Source organism: Argopecten irradians, chromosome 9 (genome assembly GCF_041381155.1).
Source record: "Argopecten irradians isolate NY chromosome 9, Ai_NY, whole genome shotgun sequence".
Taxonomy (NCBI): Eukaryota; Metazoa; Mollusca; class Bivalvia; order Pectinida; family Pectinidae; genus Argopecten; species Argopecten irradians.
The window spans coordinates 34,952,686-34,962,171 of record NC_091142.1 but is presented as its reverse complement, the minus strand read 5'-3'; positions in this window follow the sequence as shown (position 1 = coordinate 34,962,171).

Below are 9,486 nucleotides of genomic sequence, written 5' to 3'. Positions count from 1 at the left end.
CCTAGGGCCATATTTGTGCATATTGCGTTTTGTAACCAATCCATCAACAAGATGGCCACCAGGCTGCCATCTTGGATTTTGGTAGTAAAATAATGTTACCACTATTTCTAAGAAAGTACTGACAGGAGTGTTCACAAATAATACATGTAGGTTTCCCTTGAGCCCTTGTTGTGCATACTGACCTTTGGGTCTGATCGGTCAACAAGATGGCTGACCGGTCGCCATCTTGAATTTTGATAGTTGAAGTTTGTCACCACTATTTCTCAGGAATACTGCAAGGATCTGTCTCAAATTCTATATGTACATGTAGCTTCTCATTGGGCCCTAGTTATTCATTATGGATTTGGGCCGATCGGTCAAAAAGATGAATCAAGACAAATCTTTGGTGGGCGCAAAGATCCCTCTGGTTATACAGAGGTAGTTGCTAAGACAGATTTCGATGTATATGTACATACATATCACAATCTGGAACTGATTAGAAAAGAACATGGTGTGGATTTTGATAATTGAAGTACATGTAATTTGCTACTACGTCACTTCTTATATAGTATCCCCCGTGTATCAAGTGAATCAAAGAAAGAGGGTAATAGGATAAATAGTGGGAAAATGATATAAATCATTCAATGGTGGGGATCCATCTCTGTGATCTCTTGTTTGTTAGGTGTTGTTATTTTAAAGTTTTTGTTGCAGTTTTTATGACAAATAATTTGTGTCAATTATTACAAATTTATAAGAATTCTGGACTAGTGAAGACATATTCACTGCTTTAGAAATACACATAATTTGTATCAAACTGATATGTCAGACCACGAACCTTGTATCTTGGCATAATATAAGGCCTCCAAGTTGTTTAGCTATTATGTTGTAAAAGATAATACTTTTTTTTCACTAAATTTCTTTATTTATTACATTTAACTATATATATACATATTTGGTTGTATTCTACTGCATTCACCACAAAACAAAAAAAAATATTAAAACGAAACAAAGGCAACAGGCAACATTGAGTAATCTTCTATTTGATATTCATACAAAATGGCTTTATCGTTCTAATATAATATAGGTAAAACAAAGATAAAATTATCAGTATGATGATCACATAATAACTATTATGATTGTCTTTTACAATGTAACAAAACAATTCATTCTCAAACAAAACATTGTTTTTCAACATTACTCGGAAAGATAATTGTATTAACCTAAATATTATAACAATACATCAATAACAACATTTACTGTTTATATACTAGGTAATTGAAGTCATTATAAGACCTATCCCTACCAAGAAGGTGATTTGCTACAAGAAATGTTCTGTTTGACTGTAAAGAACATTTATAACAAACAATAAAATACACTCAGTTACTAACTTAAAACGTATATTATATCAAAGTTACACTTTATCACTATTACATCACATGATTTTGACCACAAACAATACACACAATGCTAACAATGATAATTAAACATGTAACCTGCTGACCTTTCTTGTCTAGAACTCTATGTAGGGCATCAAATTGACAGTTATCAACATATAGACCAGATTTAAAAAAAAAAAAAAAAAATCCAGAAAAACAACAATAACAGTACTATTAATGGTATATTGACCTTGGGCTTGCAATCATTTTGAAATTTCTTTCAAACATAGATAATTAGATATATATCTTGACATGCTTATTAACATATATAATATACCTGTTACACTCGCATAAGTTGGTGAAATCGGATGGGTCATTCACAGGCTTTCGGCTCCAATTATACAACTACCTCTTTATTTGTAATACTGATACCTAGATTTACACTTGTAGATATATAGTCAAACGCCTGTGATCATATCTAAGTGTATACAGATGTATCAATGTTATGTCAGGTATTGGAATGATTCATTGATCACTTCATCTGAGATTAGCGATATCTACAAACTTATTTTCACGGATTCTCAATTTCGTATTATCACGCCTGACGATTAACACGGTTATATATTTTCGCGATTCTCATTTAAATGGTCTGTTGACTTTTTTTTTCGCGAAAATTCAATATTGCGAATTTGGTTGGCCAAAAAATACACATTAATTTCAAGCGATAAAACGTTAGTACTGTAGTCTGTATGTTTTAGGCCTCTTCTTAGTTTCATTTTTGCAGACTATCTATAGCATTTTGTTTTGTTATTAACGTCCATATTGATGGAATGTCTGCATTTCTTGCACCATAGTGTTTTGTAAGATCTTCATTGAATGTTTTAAGAACCCACGCCCAGTATGTAGAGCCTGATACGTCACTACAGGGAGGGATGTGCCAGTCAGGGAAGAACTCCCGGTAATTTCTGTAAAAGTGTGAATATGTAAACCAGTGACCTTCATCACATTTGTTGTCCTGATGAGGAAAACACTTATATGTATATATCAAAGTGCTCACGACATCACTGCAGCTCTCAACCCAAAGTTTAGACGTGATGGTCCTTTTACGTCCTGCGACCCCCTGTGGTCTATGTTGGATACATGAATGAGGACCGCTGTGATCAGAATTCCACTTACATGGCTCATTGCAAAAGGGGCATGTAGCTCGACAACCCCAAAGCTTTTCCATAGACATTTCATATGGTGATTTGCCATACCATTTAATGGTAGTTTTTGTGTCTTTTAGAAATTGTTTCTCTAAACTGTCGCGTACTTGTTTTAGTTTATCTTGGGTGAATTCTATAAAATCGTTCAAATTTGTTATCGGTAGAAATCCAACTGCGACTAATGATTCAGTTTGAACACACAATGTTTCTTTTATTTCCTTTTGAAAATCACTGATCCATTCATCCAAGGTCGACAAAGGGCTATATTTGTTCATCACATCAAAAATATCTGTAAATATCTTATCAAGTTTTCAATAGTACATTTTTGACATACTCTCCACTATCAAAACATTCACCATCAGTATATTTTTTTAACCAGTTGAATGTATAAGAGTAAGGATCTTTGATGTAATCTTTGTAAGAATTAAAGTTTTGCTTTTGTGCTAAGTCCTTTAATACACATTTCATCAACATTTGTTTTGAATTTCCAAATTTAACAACCGTATGCTGAAATATTAGATAAGGCAGTTCAGATCGGATTTTATCCTCAGCATGAGTTTCAATGATATTACAAAACATTTTACTGACTATTACAGTATCAGGCACGTCAGTAAGGATATCTTGGAAATATTGTAAAACGTTGTGTTTGTATTGTTGTAATTTGGCTTCCATGCAATATTTAGTCCTGTATTCTGAATAACATCTTTGAAAGTTAGGAAGCGTCTCCCTAAAACAACGAACAACAAGCTTTAATTTGAAAGATCCAAGGAGGGTAAATCTGTGTTGTCTGTTAAATTCATCTATGTGCTGTACGATATGCATTGGACATTCTCTCATTAATTTCTCGTTGAATTTCCAATTTATTTGAGACATACCTTCTAATTTGGAATCAATATCTCGAAGTGTTTCATTAGCAAATTTATTCGCCATGCGGCGTCTTTGTGACTTTAACCGACGTTTTATGTGAGAAAAAGGTAAAACAATTTTGTTTAAATTCATGTCATCACCAGAGTTTTCTTCGATGTCATTGCTATCACAAAATCCAACAACATGACTTCTTGCATTTGTTTGGATGTTGAGCTCCTCAGGTATAACAATATCTCGCTGCTCCCGAAAAGTTTCGCGTACAATAGATTCCATTAAAGATACTAGATGTACTTGATTTTCCTTTGGAATCCATTTGTTCCAATGGTCATTAAATGTTTTATCCACATCACCATATTGTGTTCCTTTCATTGATGAAGCGAGATCGGTTGCTTTTCTATATATACCCTTTGTCAATGTTGCAAAAGCAACTAAGCTTTCATATTCATCTTTACCACGTGAATACATATCTAATATTTGTTTTTCTTAGTCTGAGAGCAAACATGTCCCATGAGTGTAATTTGACATCTTTCCATTTAGATATGTCATGCCGCTTTTCAATATTCTCCAAATAATCTTGCAAATTATTTCTAAGTTTCTTCACCTTTTTATCATATTTGCTATTGAGTGTTTCATATAGTTTATCATCATCAAACATTTTGGCTTCTAGTTCTTTTTTATGTTTTTCAAGATCCCAAATAATTTCCTGATATTTTTCTTCAAGTTTACCATATACTTTCAATTCTAAACTGTTCGTAAAACTGAAAACAAGATCATTTGTTAGGATAGCGCTCCAGAGGTCTTTGATGTGTACAAATGCATCAGAAATACTCAAATATGAACTTTTTCGTCTGGCCAATTTATCAAATATAAACGATTTCAGCCGTTGAACATCTCTGCTATATGCAGGATTAGCAGGTGCCATTGGGGGATCCCCTTTCCATAACGGAGAGAAATAAAACACTTGCTGATCACTATCAAACTTTATCACGTCATTAAAGGATGTAACATCACAATCTTTTTCTGTTTTAGCGGCGTCTTGTGTAATTTCATCGAGCATTTCATTGAGTGTTTTTCTTGCCTGTAACATGGAACTTTTAGCATTCATATCTGCGATATTTTGGTGAACAAAAACACAAGACTGGCTCAATTTAAGATTTTCGCTGGCCATTTTCAGCTTGAGGAATGCAGAGGCAGATATTTTTAAAATGTCATACATTTCAGTGATATTTTCACTCATGACATTGATAATAGTTATATCGGACATTCCTAAAACTAAGGTTGCAAGCTGGTTATCACGCTGGTATCTCTGATCACGAAGTTCGTGAGCTCTTAATCCTTCTGTATCGACCACAAGTACATAGTTGAAGTTGTCACTATTGACAGGAAGTATCTGTAAATAAATTCCACGTGTACACCGACCTGCACTTACTGAAAATGTCAGGCCAAACATCGCGTTAAGTAATGTTGATTTACCTGAACTTTGTAGTCCTAAAATTGATAACGTTAGTACACGTTCATTATTTATTATAGATTGAAGTTCCTCAAAAACGCGCTCTACCCACTGTAATGGAATATTCCCAACATCACCATCCATCAACTCAAACGGGTATCCTTGTTTTATTATGTTGGCCACAGCAAAGGGTAAGTGAGATCGAAAACTGTTGTCATTAGAATTCAAACTGGACTCATAAATTTGGCCCATTTCACGAAGAATATGTTCTGTACCAAACGATGCTTCGCTGAGTTCCTCTTCAGTCTTGTCTCTCTCTTTCTGTGCATGTGCCACCTCTCTATGACCTGTCTGCACCGAACTTTCACATCTTAGTAAACTCAATTTATTACACGCGTCATCAAAACGGTTATGATAATAATTAATTTCAAGTCTTGTCTTTTCATCTAAATACAAAGATAATGAGTCTAAAAAGTGGACCAATACATCACCATCGATATTAATTATGATACATGTAACATCTTTCATCCATGAGTCTAATTGCTGTCTGAAAACATCCCATTGTTTTGCGCTTTGTTCGACCATTTTTTGGTTTAGCTTGTCTTTTGTTCTAAAATTAAGATCTGGCCTATAAAGTTCTTTCATTGAGTCCGTGTATTCTTTCCAGAGCTGTTTTTGTAATGGCGTAAACTTTGTTTTTATTTCTCCAAGACTGCATTTCTCGACTTTATGAAAGATCAAATTTGCCAGCATCATTCCTAATTTGCATGTGGGTGCGTCCTCATCTACAGATAAACACATTTGTTGTGCATGCTTACACAGGTCATGCATGTTTTTAAGGGCTTTCTTTCCATCGAGCCATTTTCCAATTGTAGTCAAAAGTTCTTCCTTTATCTCCGCCATGTTGGCATTCCTTCCATCTTTCATGAGCGGGATGAATTTTGCGTTAAAACCATTTGGTTTTGATCGCATGTATTGTTTTGTACACTTACTTATAAAATCTTTAGCTGGCAATTCTCCTGTTATCAAAAATACTATATTTTGATGAGAAGCTTTCAAATATTCCCATTTTTTATTTGTGGTTTTTATTGTCATGACATCAATAACTACTACCATAACATGGGATACTCTTTTTAAATAATCTACCTGTTCTGCATTACAAAAAGCGTCACCCCTTAAATTAAGCATTAAAGTCACTGTTTTAAATAAGCTTTCATGTTTTAAGGACGGTAAAAACCAAGATGCCTCAACAAGCCCCAGACTAGCTTTCTTATCACTGGAACCCAATTTACAATCGTAATTGAAGAACGTATCATGTGACGTATCGTGTAAAAGACTATTTGCTAGTTTTGATTTTGATATTGGTAGCCGACCTAGTCTAATAAATGACACGATGTTTTGTTTACAGTTAACTATAGATGTTTCTGTTTCCCCATTGTGAACTACTATTGGTTGGAGAGGCCACATAGAAAACGTCAACCGTTCTGATTGATGTTTGTCTGTTTGAATAGGGAAAATGAGGGGTATTGCAAGACGACACGAGAACATTTTCAGGCAAATTCGCCGTTTCAATGTTGGATCTAAACACTTAAATACAGACAAAAAAACATCTATTGGGTTCAACTTTGCTACAATGGATGAATCTTTTGCAGAATCAGAAATTGAATCACTGTTACATTTTTCAACATTTAATGGAGCTTGCATGCCTCTATCATTAAATAGTTCATCATAATTGTCATAATCATCATCTGATGTATCAGAACTTGAACTCTGGGATACAACTTCGATTCTCTCCTTTTCGCGATCCAGTTTAGCGAAATATTCATTTAAATCATATTCCCTACTGGTACAATCAAGCATTATTAGTTTTCTTAGAATTAACCTTGGAATATCTGCCAGAGTGTCCGCTTCCTCCTTTTCCTCTTGTTGTATAGCCATCACGTCGGTAAATGTCAGTTGACCAGGAAAGTAGTCGTACAACTCTAGGTCTCTCATAAGGCGGTCTTGGAAAGCTTCAAGTAAAATTATAAATATAAATGAAGTATTCAAAGTTGTTTTTATTAATTTATATACAAACATTAATATATGGCCAACCGAAATAACCAAGTGGAAACTAAATATCTACAGATTTCGTGTATTTTGTTATATGTGAATTGCTTTTTCTGTTCCCGAAATTGTATTTCAAAAGATTTCTGAAGCATTGATCACGTGCTGTCAATCAAGGATTTTAGGATGAAAGCTATATTAACTTTCGCATGAACATATATGTTCTTCGCACATCAGACGCCATCGAGGAAAAAGATTTTGTCTTAGGGGTGAGAGGCCTTGAAGTATCATACACAAAATAATGTTGATAAGAAGATTTAAATGCATCAGCTTAATACCCGAGAACGGTTCAAGATGTATTGATACGGCATTACATTATTTATCAAATAAACTAAGACTTCATCTAGATCAAAAATCAAAAATCATAATTGTATACACATACTTGTATAGTATAATGTAGAATAGGAATTGTACCGATTTATGATCTAGACCCCTAAGGCGTCTAAGCAATTGGTGGATCCATAATGATATAAACTGTAACTTATTCACAGATCTCTGTGATCAGAACCTGCATTAGCGTATCTATACCCAGTAATGCCCAAATCATTACATCTAATTTAGCGAATCATTATATCTCATATTTATAACAGTGTCTATGATTAGCTGATATACATCACATGACAGTAAAATAAAACATCGTATTTCCCTCGGGGGAAATACATATCGAATTACCCTGGGACGCATGCCCCCATGGTGACCGCCCATCTCCCCTTCCTATTGTAAAACAATGGCTGACGAAGCGTAAAATGACGACTTGTACTCTTATTCCCACAGAAACGAATCGCGAATTTTTGCAAGCCCTCGGGAAATGTTACATCTTCGGGTAAATGCACCTTCATATCACACTGCCACCGTGGCCATAAATGCATAATGCATAACAGAGTACCAAGGCATCCTCATACCTTCTCATTTTTAATACGCTAGGGTACACAAACAGCGCCAATGACCGGGCCTCAAGGTTTTAAGAACAAACTTCTTAAAATTTTAGAAATTTCAGAACCAACTTTAAGATCCGAAATGAGCCATCATTTGATTTTATTGTTGTTTATCTTTTTATATACCTTTGATTCAAACAAACTCACCAGCCATCAAATAATCTCTTTCTCTAAAGATAAAATACGGTGGCTGTGAACATATAAAATAAAAAGTTATTGCGTGCGAACGCAATACTGTTGCATGCGAACGCAATAATAGGACAGTTTAATTGTCAGTTAAATCCTTACACATAACTCAATATTTACATTTTCACTTCGCTCCGCCTCAATGAAACTAGTAAACTCCGATCACTTCATTTCCCAATGAAGATGCTTGGTCACGCGCTGACCTCTGACCAGCGTGAGAATACATTTTGACATTGTTTACATTTTAACCTAGTTTTACGCCGCTTCAGTTTTGAATGAACTTTCTGGGATGTGGCCTATCGCTGTACATTTAGAAACACAGACAGAAATGTTTGATAAAGTGATATTAGAAATTGTTAGTAATATGATATTACAGATATTTTACACGTATTTTGAAGAAACGATGACTTAGGCTCAAGCCCCGGAAAATGCTGAACATAGGCTACTGAGCGCAGCGATGATCAAACGCAAATAGTTAGGATAATGTGTACAATATATAGATCTATATGTGAACCGGTGACATACATGTAAGCTTAGAAAACGATAGATTCCATAAAAATACGCTCAAATACCAAACAGGCTGATTTCAGTGACATAAGCCTAACGAAACGATTCTGCGAGTGTCAAAAAACCCACGGCATTCGAGGGTCGTTGGAAACCACGAACATTTCAAATCAATGTTTCTCTACTTACTTTATACAGAATTTTAATCCTAAAACTCCAGTTGACAGAGAAGTTATCACATTTCAAGAATAACACACAAGTCTTCCAGTGATCTGCGACTAAATCCCACATTTTAACACGTTTTATTGAGCCCCTGAAGCATGGTTCTTGGACTGCATCGCATACCATAGACACAGGGGTTGGATTTCACAACAGGTTTAGTTAATAAACATTTAACTGCCAGCTACAAACAATTACCAGACGGAAATACAACATTCATGTACATTCCATAACAATCGCAATTGATTTTTAAAAGATTTGATTATGTTTAGATACCAACTATTCAGCATTTTCACCACAATCGTCATTTTCTTCAAAAACCGGACCCCTGCTAAATCGAGCAACCGGATTACACTGCTAGTACTGCGCAGTATTTTTTTTATTTGAAGCTACATGATCATGTTTTTATGATACAATTTAAGCCATTAATTCCTGTACATCAAAACAATATTTCAAAATCGCCGTTTGTAATTGTAACAACGCGCAAAGAATGAAGTTATTTTCGGAACTACATTTTATGTTGCCTTGGTGACGAAAAGAACTGACTGGCGGCTGTTCCGTAGCTGTACATACATGTACGATAACTGGTACAATGTTGCAAATTGTATAATAATCTTATACCGAATACATATAATTTGACTTTTTTCAAAAGCGGGATA